Below are 15,320 nucleotides of genomic sequence, written 5' to 3'. Positions count from 1 at the left end.
ACAAATATAGTATTTCTGATGCATGGAACAAACTCCCCCTTAATATCCAAATAATTTCTAACATATATCTCTTTAAATACAAACTTAAATTTTTTCTCTTAAATGTCAACACCTGTCACTGCAATGATCCCACTTAAATTCCAACTTACCACCTTACTACCTGTCACACTTTTAACACCCATCTATTGCAAGTATCTTATCTCATTAGCATCTCTTTCTATTTTTGTTGCTAAAATTCCTAACTTTTGTACTTTCTAATGTTCTCATGTAAAGCACATTATTGTATTGTTTGCATGCAACTTCATTTTCAGATGTTTTTCTTTATGTAACTTTGTAATAACAGTCTGGAGCTTTTCTCCTCAGGTCTCTACTGAAAACAGGCCACTGGCCCAGTTGGACTAACCTAGTTAATAAATGACAAATAAATAAATAAATAGTATACTGGAAATTAACAAAAATCACCCATTCTGTAAAATGAGGCATACATTGAGTGAGACACTACAGTAGGTTAAAATCCTTAAAAAAAGAATGCAGAGTGGATATGGATTAAACATTTGTGTATTTCACATGAATTCATGGAGTCCAAGTATGTACCAGCTTTCAAAAAAGAGCTTTTTGAGAACAATCGATAGTCTCAATGTACAAGACGGAAGGAACGAGGGAGATACTAAAAAGATTTTTTTCACCAGAAGAAGTGATAGCTGATCTTTGTCCAAGATGGTACATTAGTAAGCTAAAGCAAGTTCAGCAGTTCATAGCAGAATAAAAAGTGTTATTTCTCTCTTCTATGTAATTTTTATTGATCCTCTAAATTTTATTTTTATGGTCACCTGACCTATATTTTATTTTTATTGCAAGCAGTAACATTCATCTATGACCTAATACTTTCAGCTCACCCTGTTGTTGATGTGTTTTACTACTTGATTGATCCATGCTGATATGTTTTACTATTTGATTGATCCATTCTGAAGTTGAAGCTAATAGCAGTTACCTGCCATTGTTCATCCCAATGAAGCCTAAAAGGCAAATCAAAGATAAAAAGAGTGAAAATTAATTATATCTACCATTCACTTCTGAGAGCATCCTGACAAGATTCACAAATGATTTGAACATTGCTGTATAACACTTAAAACAAATGGTATAATACCTTTTCAGTAAGTTGTCTAAAATATAGTGGATGAATATTTAGATCTTAAAGGTACACTCTTTTACTTTTAACAAATGATAAGTTGATTTCTTCATTCATCATTGATCATTCATATAGCACGAGATCTTAAGGAAAAATAAAGATCTAGAAGCTCATAAATGGAGGACTCCAAATTTACATAAGTAACATCTTCAAAAATTCTTCTTTTCTTAATTCTGAAAAAGGAAATAGGGTATGTAGAGCTGCGAGACTTCATCTTCCTCAGTGGTGTGGTAAATTGTTGATCCTTCAGTATTTGATATTAATTTATGACAATTAGAGAAGAGTTAATTTTAATATTGAACAAGCATAAGATTAGTACAGAACAAATGTTGCCTACAGAAACTAAAAGTAATAGAATAATGTTCATTTTATTAACATTTTTATAAGTTTGAATATCTGATTGGGAATGCAGTATTCTGCAATGTTATATTTTAATCACAATAGCAACCCTGAAGAAGCTGCTTGGCTCTTTAGGTTTTTATTTTTGTAAGCATAACTTGAACATTTTATTGAAATCTATTTAGATAACTTTTTTTTGTTTATACTTTTTCAATGAAATGGGGCAAAATTATACCCATTTTAAAGGAGACTAATCAGAATTTGTCATGGTTTAGTTGCAATACAGATATTAGCTTTTTCAGAAGGTTACTTAATTTTATGTTTTGCTTTCTCAAAAGCTTGGATTTCAGTGTTTTACTGGAGAGTTCTTTTTTAAGCTTCTGTTTGTTTCTTTTTTGTATATGTGAATATGTGTGTGTGTCTGTGTGTGTGTGTGTGTGTGTGTGTGTGTGTGTGTGTGTGTGTGTGTGTGTGTGTGTGTGTGTGTGTGTGTGTGTGTGTGTGTGTGTGTGTGTTTAAATGTTTATGTTTTGCCTTTTCTTCTTGATAATCCTGACATTTCTACAACATATTCTACGAGCTTATGGTATTCAATACTAGGCAGTGATGTATGACATTAGGATTCAATCATATTGCACTGTGTCTTTTATGTAGAGAGTCTGTTAATTTTTCACTGATTTTTCTTGACTGTTTTTACAGGGGACTAGTTCTGCTTTTAATTCTACTGATTTGCTTAGGTGTGCATTCTCTGCTGGTTTCTCTCTGAATTTGCTTTATTTTAGTATTTGAGTTGAGGCTTAGTATTCTAAATGCCCTGTAGGTTCATAGGGTTAATAGTAAGCTCATGGTTAAACAGCCATCAGGAAACTTAACCATTTCACTCAAGTGGTTTAGTTTTCTCCTGACACAAGATCATTTGAATTAACAGCAAAAATGGGTTTGTGGTTACCCACTTAATCAGTAAAACTGGCATTGAATGCAGTCAGTGAGGTATGTAGTTTGACATGCATGGGAAATCTAAAGTTAACAATCCATCTCCATTAAGACAGTAGGTGATATTGATCTTGCAATAGAGGTTTAGGTCTTTGGGTCAGGTATTTATTAGAATAGTCTGAGAAGATGGAGAAGGTCAAAAAGTGCAGGGTCTTTCATTGCTCAATATGTTAAGCAAAGGTTGCTTCTCCAAAGCTTGTATGAAACCGAATAAATGAAAAGGGATTTTTATCTGTCAGGGTAGGTTAAGTGGATTAAATCAAAAATCTTTTAGTAAAACATTGTGGGGGCCTTTTAATATGAATAAGATGTTTAGATAGGTTCTTCCCAATAGGAAGTGTTGTATTTGATGATAGGTCTAATAGGTGACATGTATAGCGAGACAAGGAAATCCTTGAACCTAGATGACATACTAAGGCAGATAACAGGTGAAAAGCAGAAGGACTTCCTAACTGCAATAGTGGTCATAAGAAAACTCTTTGTCTACATAAGTACTCAGGTCTCTTGTAAAAGAGTCTGTTTTGAAGGATATGGCATCAAAATGATAAGAGGAAGTGGCTGGGGATTTAAAAAAAGGTAACTATATGTGTTTTTATTTGGAGGTGAACCTACGGCTAGCACACCTCATGTTGGTCTGATCTAATCTCTGCTGGAGAACATGAGTATTACCAGAGTAATTGACAACTGCAGCTAATTTGCAATCATCACAAACTTAGTTAACCAGAGGCCTTGTGTGACTTTTCTGATAAGTTCCTTAACAAAGCAATACTCAGTCATTAAGCTAGTTTGGTATCCAGTGAATAACACATATTAGGCCACTGCTGTAACTTTTTCCAAAGTGAGTTTTAAGTGTTACAGAAGATTCCGCGTCATTTGCCTTACTAAAGAACCATGTGCCCAGCAAGGAAGTCAAGACATGTGGTGGAAAAAAGCCTTATCTTGGGGAAAAAAAGGAAATGTCGCAATGCAGTGACATGGCATGGCAACTGAATCAAATGCAGTGACCTGGTGACTGAATCAAACTGTCGCATTAAGCAGCAGCTGCCTTTCCGTGTTAAGAAGCTCATTGTGTTATATGTGCATTTTGGCTTTGAACCAGCCAAAGGAACATGGCCTTTAGAATATTAGCAATAATGTAGACTGAGCAGGTTTTATTTACCTTTCCTTATATACAGTGTCACATAAACAAAATAATGTAACTGCTTTTCTTAACTACCCTGTCCACCTACTTTGTCATAATCTTTACATTTAATATTATATCCGTTTATGCCGTTAAGACACTGTATTCCTCAACAATGAAATAAAATTTTGAGACATAGTGCATTCAGATGAAAAATATATTTCTGTGTGGTCACAACACTATCTTTGATTTCCTGTGCCTAGCTTGATTAAAATCCTTACTATTATTCTCCATGAAAAATAGGCAGATATCTTATGTGTCAAAGAAGGAAAGCAATACAAGAAAGCAATAAAATGGATATAGTTTTGATGTGAATCAGTCATAAGTAGGTAATATACCTGTATGCCTCAGGCCATGCTGCATCAGCTGTTTTAAGGAAGAAACTTGCAGTTCTTTGCCTTCTTCTGTCCTACCATACTCTATCATAGCTACTGCTTTACACTTATGGATTTTCAGAGCAGCTTTTCAGCTCTTCCATAAAATAATTAATAGCAAAAAAAGTACTGTAGCATTTAATGGCCAGTTGCTGAACAATGCAGAAGTCACAGTTTCACAATTCTTGTCATACGTGCATGCATTCTGAATGCAAACAATGTTTTAATTTCAAGCTTAGTTATCTGCAGTATTGTCTTATAAACAGTTTTTCAGTGCCCATCAGTAATGTCTGGATTCACCAACAACCTACAGTTTGACCTGAAAGGTCATTATGTCACCCATTCCAGTCTCCATCTGCTATAACCCGCTATCCATCTCAGACAGGAAGCCAGAAAAATCAGTCCACCAAGCTATTACATACAGCAACATTAAAATAACCACATTAATGCTATTTGTGCATACCCTATCACCCTAGTATATTCCAACAATTGAATGATTTCAAACAAAGCCCTCATGCAGAGTCTCATTCACCCCATACTTCAGTACCTCCCACTATGCCATGTTTTAATTGCCCTCCAGGATCATTCAGATGAACAGGATGTCTTGATTGTAGCTAAATGGGAGTTATGGTTCCATTCATAGGTATCCAAACTATAAACAGTGAGACACACAAAATACACAAGAGCTGGTGTGTAAGTAATACATTTACTAAAGTAACTCTCTCTCTGTGTCTCTTAATAACACACACATGCACACAAACACACACTCGCACACAAACACACACTCACACACACACACACACACACACACACACACACACACACCAAAATGTATGTATGTGGAGAGAAATAGAGAGAGCATACTCATGTCACACAACATAGCTATAATGTTTCTTAGAATGAAAAACCTTGGCAAAAGAAATGCAACAGAAGCAGCATTACATCATGTTCACTTTGTCATTGCTACCGTATCACAGTCTTTTCATCGATCATTTTTTAACAGCTATACCATATGTATATTGTATACTATCACTGTACTGGTAGCTTTCATGTTTGGCTCAAAAGACCCATCCAATAGTTGGCCACAGGAATAGTTTTTATTTATTAATTTATTTTATTTATATTTGTTTTCCTGAGTAGTACACTTGTTAAGACTGACTTTTTCCAGGTACAGCCCAGGTGAAGGAGTATTCACATCTGGTGAACAAGAAAACAAGATTGCAGAAATATGGAAGTTGCATAAGAATAAATGTATTTACAATATTTATTTACATTGAGTAAATGGTGACAACAGAAGTAAAGGGTGTCATGTTCATATCAGACCGAGAACCTTGCCCAGAGCAAGGACACCATGATGCATCCCTGCAGCCAGGCCTGGGAGTAGTGTTAATTAGCAAGCACCTGTTTGGTCATGTCAGCCTGACATAGCTATATAAAGACATTATTTGGTCTCACCGTCCATGTGGTGATCAGGTGCAAAGCCAAGTGAATTGCAGGCAAAAGTAGGAAGGATTAAGATTCAGTAGAAATGGAAAAAAAAAAAAACAAGACTGAATGGCTTAAACTAACTAGATTTTGTGAATGAGATCTGGCTATTAGGGCATGGAATGTCAACTCATTGTTAAACGATAAAGAGCTAAAATTTATTAGTAAGGTTGAAAAGTACCAGTTAGATTTAATGAATCTTGCATTGATATATATCATTGATTCTGGAATCCGTCTTCTTGAGTGAGGTGGTCTGTCTTCTATTCTGGAGCTGGCCCACAAGAGAGGACCCACAAAATTGTGGACATAATCACAAACTCTTGACTGAGTGTTATTCTTTTGGTGTCTGTGCTACTAAATGAGTGTGGTCACCTTATTGTGAATGTGAATTGTAGAAATCTCTATTGTTTGTGCATATGTATTCAAGCCAAGAATTATTTGGAGGATCAGCATTCACAAAGCCCATGAGTATGATGCCTGATGACATGTCATTTACAGATTCTGATGTTTGACTGGGAGACTTCATAGCTCATATCTGAAACAATGGAGACAAATAGAGGGGTGTAATAGAGAGGAATGACTTGCCTGATCGGAACCTAACTGGTGAAATGTTTCTAGATTTTTAATGCAGTTAGTGGGCTGTTCATAACGAAGACCATGGTTAAACAGAAGGACTATCATAAGTCTACTTAGAACTAGAGCTGCCATCTTAAATGTCCTGATTTGTCTAGCATGCCTCGTTTTGAAGGAAACAGCAGTGGTAGTTCGGCCTTAACCAAAATTACCATTTTGTGTCCTGAAAAACTGAAGAAAGCTTAGCATGCCCCTTTGAATTGGGTTTTGTAAGTGACAATCATAAAAACAAGTGCCATACAGACAAGTCATCATTCTTCATAACTGCTTTATGCTTTAGGCTTGCCTTGTCCATCAAAAGAGACAAAATGCCATCCTCACACTAATGCCAGTCACTCGTAATGTTTTTCTGGGCTTTTTCCCTTGAGTCTTGCTTCTTAGTTTGAGATATTCAGATGAATTTGTTTAAAAACCTGAAAACATACTGTATTTTAACCCTATTTATAGAACTAGCAAGCACTTACATATTAAACTCCAACTGTGTTGTATGTAGTGATATGTTGACTGCCATCTTGCTCACAGTAATCAAGTGTTTTAATAATATTTACTTATGTTTCACAGCAAAAAAGACAAATTGTTTTCTGTCATTTATTTATTTATTTTTTGTTAATTTACAAATGTACAGAATAAACATTTTATGAAACTAGACTCATTTTATAGATGTTTATGCATGCTCTTAATAGCCCATGGATTCGTTTCAAATGATTCAGTGTGTGTGTGTGCGTGTGTGTGTGTGTGTGTGTGCGTGTGTGCGTGTGTGCGTGTGTGTGTGTGTGTGTGTGTGTGTGTGTGTGTGTGTGTGTGTGTGCGTGTGTGCCTGTGTGTGTGCGTGTGTGCCTGTGTGCGTGTGTGCGTGTGTGTGTGTGTGTGTGTGTGTGTGTGTGTGTGTGTGTGTGTGTGTGTGTGTGTGTAAAACATGAAAAAAGACAGCTGTAGTCTTAGCCAGTTTATAATCACTAAACTTGAATGAGGTATGACTATGTTTTACCTCTTAGTTTGTACACACATTTGTACTAAATAACAAAGTGATTACATCATGACACTCATTTAAAGTTATTAAAGTTATTTGAATATTGTTACTCCATTTTGTTTCTAGCAGAGAAAATACTAGTACCTCATAAAGTAACTTTGAAATGCCACCTACCAGTAGCAAGGCAGTGCAGTCTTCTCATAAGTTCATCAGTGAGAACAGTTGCCTTAAAAAACGTTCTGTTTTGACTCATTGTTGACAAATAGAATGACTGCCTTATCAAGTGAGCTACCCTGAAAATAATTAAGTGATCTGTGCTAGTGAAAATAATTATACTGTAGGTCACACTGTATTTATTTTATTTGAATTTGTTAACCAAGGTAGAGCACTGAATGCAAATGATGAATTTCTTATCCTGCGAGAGAAATAAGTGTAATATACTCAAATAAAGCATATGTAATGACATTAAGATAATAAAGAGAGATAAGACATGTATATTCCAGTATGGTGAGGAAGTTATGAACACATTGTACACACATATATATATATATATATATATATATATATATATATATATATATACACATGGATCAACTTCACTAGATCGAACATTTACAAGTTCGAATCACATATGGCCAAGACCATATGTTTGAACCCATAAATGTTCAAATACTGAAGTAGAAACACAAACAAACAACAAAACAACAAAGTAAATGTCTATAGCACCCCTCACACCCCCTTACTTAAATATACCAAGTCCAAGATAGCACTACATTGTGGAAAGGGGAAATCTTCCCTTTCCGCTCTGTACAGAGATCTCCATTCAGTCCTATCAAACTTTTACAGTTTCAATAATATCATCTCGGCCATATATGGTTTGAACTTGTAAATGTTCGATCGAGTGAAGGGGACCAATATATATATATATATATATATATATATATATATATATATATATATATATATATATATATATATCAGTCCTATCAAACTTTTACAGTTTCGATAATATGGTCTTGGCCATATGTGGTTTGAACTTGTAAATGTTTGATCGAGTGAAGGGGACCCATATATATATATATATATATATATATATATATATATATATATATATATATATATATCCCCAATAAATCACACACACACACACACACACAAACACACACACACACACATATATATATATATATATATATATATATATATATATATATAAATTATACATATGCATGTATAATTATACATATAGAATATATATATATATATATATATATATATATATATATATATATATATATATATATATTCTGTATATATTACTGTAACCACTATGTGTAACACTGTTTCTACGTCTGTACCAATTAATGTTTCATTTTTTTCTGCATCTATGTGCTTGTCGGAGCTTTTCTCCCCAGGCCTCCACTGAAAATGGACTCTTTTAGGCCCAGTGGACTTTCCTGGTAAACAATTGCAATAAATAAATAAATATATGCATATATAAATATGTATGCATGTATATATATATATATATATATATATATATATATATATATATATATTATAAATCCACAGACTTGGGAAGAGTATATAAAAGCAAATATATACAGATAAGTACAGTAAAGTCATACTGACTCCTGAGTTATCTGAATATGGAAGGGATAATAATGCTACTAAAATAAGTAAAATATTGTTGACAGTTTTTTGTTAAATAAATAAATGTGTGCATGTATACTACACTCTTACAGTGCTATCTGAATTTATTGCATCCACTCAATAAACAGCATCACAATATGCTCTATTCAACTTCACTGTTAACTTACTGGGACTGTTTTCTGTATGTCTGCACACAGGCTCTTACAAGTCTTAGAAAGGCTGGGTCCCTGATTCCAAAATACTTGCACTTAGTGTAAGTGAACACTTATACTGAAAGCAGGCAGAGAGAAGGTATTTTGGTATCTGGTCGCCGTAGTAAGCCTGTTTATAGATAGGCCTTATACTGAAGTACACCACTTACACTGAGAGCAACTCTTTTGGAATCTGTCCCAGGATATCATAAATGAAATGTTTTGTTACTTAAAACTAATCCAGACTACTTCAGGTATAGCATAAGCTCAGACAGACTTACAGGAAGTAAAAAAATCTGCAGTATTAAATTTGTCAGCAGTGTTGCTACACAGTGTCTGCAAGATGATAAACACCCCACTCTCAAAGAATCTCATGTTATGAGAGAATTTTAAGGTATATGCCGCAAGCATCATGATGACACTATCATTCTCAAGATAAGCATGGAAGTACTACAACAAGTCTAAAGTCATATCCACACGTGAGGAACACAACTGAACGCTGAACTGTTAAGATATGTGTGTCACATGTTCCACAATTATGTGTACATCCCTTCTTAGGCTGTAAATATAACCAGCAGCAATCTGCACTGACTGCAGGAAAGGAACCATAATACAAACAACACTATGTTTGTCACATGCCACGTGTTCACAAGGAAGTGTACAACACAAGAAGTTTGAAAATGAAATTAGGAAAGAGACAAGGTTATTATAAGTAGCAAAATTAAATGCAATGTTACACAAAGAGCTTGGTCTTACAGTCTTGGTAAAACTCATTGATAGATTATGACTCATCTTTCTCCAGCCAAGGTAAAGACAAAAAACTATGACCCGTGCTAAACAAAGTGGTAAATCAGCTTATTTTGCTAACACAGACTAAGAATGAAACAAAATATACATCTGCTTATACTATGAAGGCTTAGGATGTGATTGATCAGAAATCACTTCTGCTATTATAAATAATTAAAGCAAGTTTGCTCCATTCATTATACAGATTTCGGTGGGGGAGGCAAGGCCTCTTGTAACCCACATAAGTGGGCAAGCTCCCATACACAACACCCAAGCATATATACCAACTCTAAAGTTGTAAAGCACTGGCAAAAGCAAAACTCTCCAAAACAATGCACCACAGTCTCGAGCAATCACTTTTGTCACTTCAAAAATGGTGATAAGTAATTTCTGAGGATATGCATACCAAGAAACTACAGGAGAGCCTATAAATCCAGCAAATAATGTCATCTAAACTATGAGAAGTAGCCACAACACTGCAAGTGTAGAACTCATGTCAGAAACATTTTGAAGAAGTATTTCTGTAGTGAAATGCATGTCTTCTACCAGTTTTATCTTTCTGGAGTCCACTAAGATCATGGTGTTCATCTATCTGGATAGCTTTTTGGGGTACTGTTGGTAATTTTGCAGTCCCTGAATGGGAGAAGTAATTCCATGATTCCTAGCTAACCCTATCAAGGGGCAGGAAACTTTTCATTTCAGTCAAGGTGAATGCCTACAGCTAGGGCAACACCACATGTCCTAAAATGTCTCCTAAATGACCGTTATGTCACAACCATTTCTCTGCACCGCTCCTTTTGTTTTAGATCCTTTGGCTCTTGCTTAGCTTCAACATAGACTCTGCATAAGTTCCTAGTTAGCTTTGTGTGCATGTGTGTGTATGTGTGTTTTCTTTCAGTCATTCTGTTTTGCTTACTTATGTAATCTTTCCAGTAGTGTTTTGTCTTGACGCTTCTTATTCATATACATTTGTAAATATGTTGACGTCCAGCCAATGGATGGGGTGACTTTAAAGTTTCTTTGGGGACTTCTCTGTAAAGACATGAAGTTTATAATATATTAGCAAACCTGAATTTTATAAAAATTGAAAGCATCTTTGCGAGGCATGGCCATGGGTGTTTAATTCAGAAAAAAATATATTTAGGTCAGCTGAAGTGTTTTCATCTGCTAAGATCCTGCAATTTAACTTTGCATGCAGCACACAAACAATGACAACAGTTTTTTTTTTCCTTTGCCATTTTTATATGAGTCAAAAGGAATGACTTGCCAATCTTTAATTAAAACTATATTGAATCTATATTTGGAAACCTATAATACTTCATACACCTTCCAGCTTTAATAACAACTTGCTAAAATTTAATAATAAAACTAAATAATACATCCTTTAGAATATAAATCAAACCAAGGTCTTGAGTTGATGGCAGCTCAGGGAATGTAAAAGATGTAGGGTAGTTACTCATGCCTGGCCAGATTTCACATAATCAGCATGAATGGCACCTTAGCTCTCCCCTGAAAAGAGGTCACTGGTCTAGTATGACTATCCCTGTCAACAAAGCATAAATAAATCAATTGATGAATGAATAAATAAATAAATAAATTATTTCTTACTAGTTGCTTGCAAACTTCTTGTAGAAAGAAAATGCACAGACCAATTGAAGAGGTACATTATGTGCCATTCCTGCACTTTCTTACTGTATATAATATTCAGGCTGTACAAGCTATAGTTCTGCTTGTTTAGACATTCCTAATTTTAAATACCTGTACTTCCAAATCTTAAGAGTCCTCCCTTGTTAAGCCTATCACCACCCATTCCCACTTCTACCCACCACTGCAGATTGCAATGATCCAATCACTTCAATGTCCTTAAGACAATGTGTAGGTCTATAGTAAAATGTACTACAGAACTACACACAGTAGTACATTTTACTACAGACCTACACACTGTAGTATATTTTATTATAGAGCTACATGCTGTAGCACATTGTATGACAGACTTATGCACTGTGGTATATTTTACTATAGGCCTACACACTGCAATACATTTTGCTAAAGACCTACACACTGCAGTACATTTTACTACAGACCTATGCACTGTAGTATATTTTATTATAGACCTACACACTGTAGCACATTTTACTACAGACTTATGCACTGTGGTATATTTTACTATAGGCCTACACACTGCAGTACATTTTGCTAGAGACCTACGCACTGTAGTACATTTTACTACAGACCTACACACTGTAGAGACCTACACACTGCAGTACATTTTGCTAGAGACCTACGCACTGTAGTACATTTTACTACAGACCTACGCACTGTAGTACATTTTACTACAGACCTACACACTGTAGTACATTTTACTTCAGACCTGCGCACTAGTACATTTTACTACAGAACTATGCACAGTAGTACATTTTACTACAGATCTTTCCACTGTACTACATTTTACTACAGATGTACACACTGTAGTACATTTTACTACAGACCTAAGCACTGTATAGACCTATACACTGTAGTACATTTTATTACAGATTTACATACTGTAGTACAGTTTACTACAGACCTACACAATGTAGTCCATTTCACTACAGACCTATGCACTGTAGTAAAACTTACTACAGACCTGCATACAGTAGTACAGAATAATGCACTGTAGTATATTTTACTACAGACCTACACACTGTAGTGCATTTTACTACAGACCTACTCGCTGTAGTACAGTTTACTATAGACCTACACACTGTAGTACAGAACTACACACTGTATGTCTGTATTAAAATGTACTTGGTACTTGATATGCAAGCAGCTGAAAAATGTAACACTATGCTATAAAGGGATGCATCTTTACTTTTTTGTGGACCTCTTGATATAAGATATATGAAGAAAGATAAGGTTACATTTTGGTTCCCTTATGTTTCTTCCACTTTCTCTTATTCATGGTTATATTCTTCCCATGTGCCAGAAGCAGTGATTCCTTGCAAATAATCAAAAGTCTAGGATCTCAGTATAGTAACACAAAACACAAAAGGTTTCTATTTCCCCAGTGCTGGGTGCATACCATAACAGCAATTGTGATGCCCAGTAACTAGTGTCTAATGCTGTGAAAATCCAGTACTGTTATTGTCACCCTCCTTTGGCTGGGCTGCTCATTTCTCTACCCTTACTCATACATGATCATATTTGAAACTGGGTAGTCCTCATTCCTTGAATGTCTACAACAAATACCATCTTCAAGTCTGTGCAAATAATGCAATGAAATATATCTTAAAAAAATAAAAGCCAGGAAATGATTGCACAGCTGGCTGGGAGGGGAGTGCTTCTTGAAATTACAAGGGCTTTACATATGAACTGGCAACAACTGAATCACAAGTGCATATACAAGGAATAAGAACTAAGCCTGAGTTTACTGCATGTACTCCCCTGACACACACAAATTATATATGGTACTGTCAAAGTTACTACAGATGATTACTACAACCAGATCAGTGGAAAACATCAGAGTCTGAAAAAAGTTAAGAAAACAGACGAGGTTAGTGCATACACTTGAATAATATGAAGACTAAAATGACAAATGGAAAAGCCAAAGAAACGTGGAAAGAATGTAATTAGCACCTTAGAGGATAGGCTACCTACTGTAGAGACTTGGGCTTGATATCTACAGTAATGTATAAAATAGTGTACCAGTTTAAGAGCTAGTATTCATAAGGCCAACCTGCATGTTGGGTTTCATGTGGCTCTTCCTGGTTTGGCAAGTGCTGTCATTTTAGTAGATGGCACAGATACATAAAGCACTGTGGCTGTGTGTCAGCATCATGTTTTAAGTTTATGGAGCTTGTAAATGAAGCAGAATGTTGTGTGATGTCAGAAAGGGATTCAGTAGGACTTGAGGATTTGACTTTTCCAAAGCCATCAGCACAGCCAAATAAGTACCCCACTCTAATGTGCATTTGTTGCCCATGATGAAATCAGTGGACTGTAACTGACAAAAGGAAATGGCATAACCAAAATAAATCTGTCAGTGTACAACTGGGTGGAATTTGTAAAACCAAAATGGATAAATCCCTTAGGCAAAACAAACAAGAAACTGAAAAATGAATTTAAAAACTGTCAAAATGGTCAGTACAACAAAGAAAAATAATGCCAACTGTACAAGACAATTCAAATGGCAAAATGACTATTTATTTCAAGAAATAAAGTAACAGTGTAATGAGTGAGCCACAATGTACCAAAAAACAAGTGGAAAGCTAAAATCCTTGAGATAAACCAGTCACTTACCTTTTTAGTATAGAGGAAATCTTTGAATATTCACAGCATGGGAAGTTTAGTCACTATTATTTTGTCATGTACAGCTACAAATTCATCATGTCATCCTCCATCTTTACACTTACACCACCAGCAACACTGGGTCTACAGGATAATATGGCAGATAACTAGAAACAACTGTTGCATAATTTTTGACTTCTTCAGTATTGCAACTGATACAACAGTGGTTTAGATCTCTACTTTTATTCATCTTACTGGGGAGTAGTTTAATATATTTAAGCTTTCTATAGAGCAAAATGCTGATGTTGCTGTTATAACAGATTAAAGTAACATTGTGATCTTAAAAAGAACTTGCCATATCTCTGTCATGCACTTTTCACTAGAAATCAAGGACCACATAACTCTACTGATTCTTGTTTGAACTGAGGCCTAGAGCTAAAAGGCTATGAATCTGGAAAGTTTAAGTGATAAAACTGAGAAGTATATTTTTCACAGAATCTGAGTTAATTCTAGGAAAAAGCTGTGAATGTGTGTTGAGCAGCAGAACTAACTGCCATTTAAATAAAGGAGTTTTCATCAGCTCTAGATATGCTCAAAATTAAAATGAAGTAAAAATCTTTTAAAATAAGCAGTAATTTAATGTAGTACAATATCAGGTGAAAATGCTTTGTCATGTGACAGCAAAGAAGCCTAGTACTTTGCTTAGCAATCATGATGCAATTAAAAATTAAAGACATTCAGCTAACAAACGCAATCACATTCAAGGTTTTAAGTCAGACAAGGTTAGTTCAGTATTATAAAAAACATGTCTAGCAGTGACCAGATAATGTATAAATTAAAGATCACTTCATCATTTTTCCAAAACTGTAAGAATAAGAGGTCAGTTTAACTTTCTGCATATGATTATGCAAATAGAACCATTGACCATTCTGTCATTGGTTCAAAAAGTTTTATAACTAAGAGAGAATTATTTAATGCAGTTAATATGTGTGTGTGTTCTGCATACTGTCTATGTAGAAGGGACAGAAATACAACAGCATTGCTATTTTAGAAATTACTGAACTGAAAAACTGACTACAAATGACAAATGCCTCACACTTATGCTCAATATTGGACCAGAATGTAAATCCTTATTCAGAATGTGTTCAGATACTTAGACTTGAAGGGCACCATACAGTTCATATCAATACTAGTGACTTATTTAGGTCACATATTAACAGCATTGGGTCAGAAAGATCTGTGTTGTATTTATAACATCAAT

The sequence above is a fragment of the Protopterus annectens genome, chromosome 2.part2 (assembly GCF_019279795.1).
Source record: "Protopterus annectens isolate FY-2018-M chromosome 2.part2, PAN1.0, whole genome shotgun sequence".
NCBI classification, from domain to species: Eukaryota; Metazoa; Chordata; order Ceratodontiformes; family Protopteridae; genus Protopterus; species Protopterus annectens.
The sequence above is the reverse complement of the archived record's forward strand: the minus strand, read 5'-3'. Positions refer to the sequence as shown.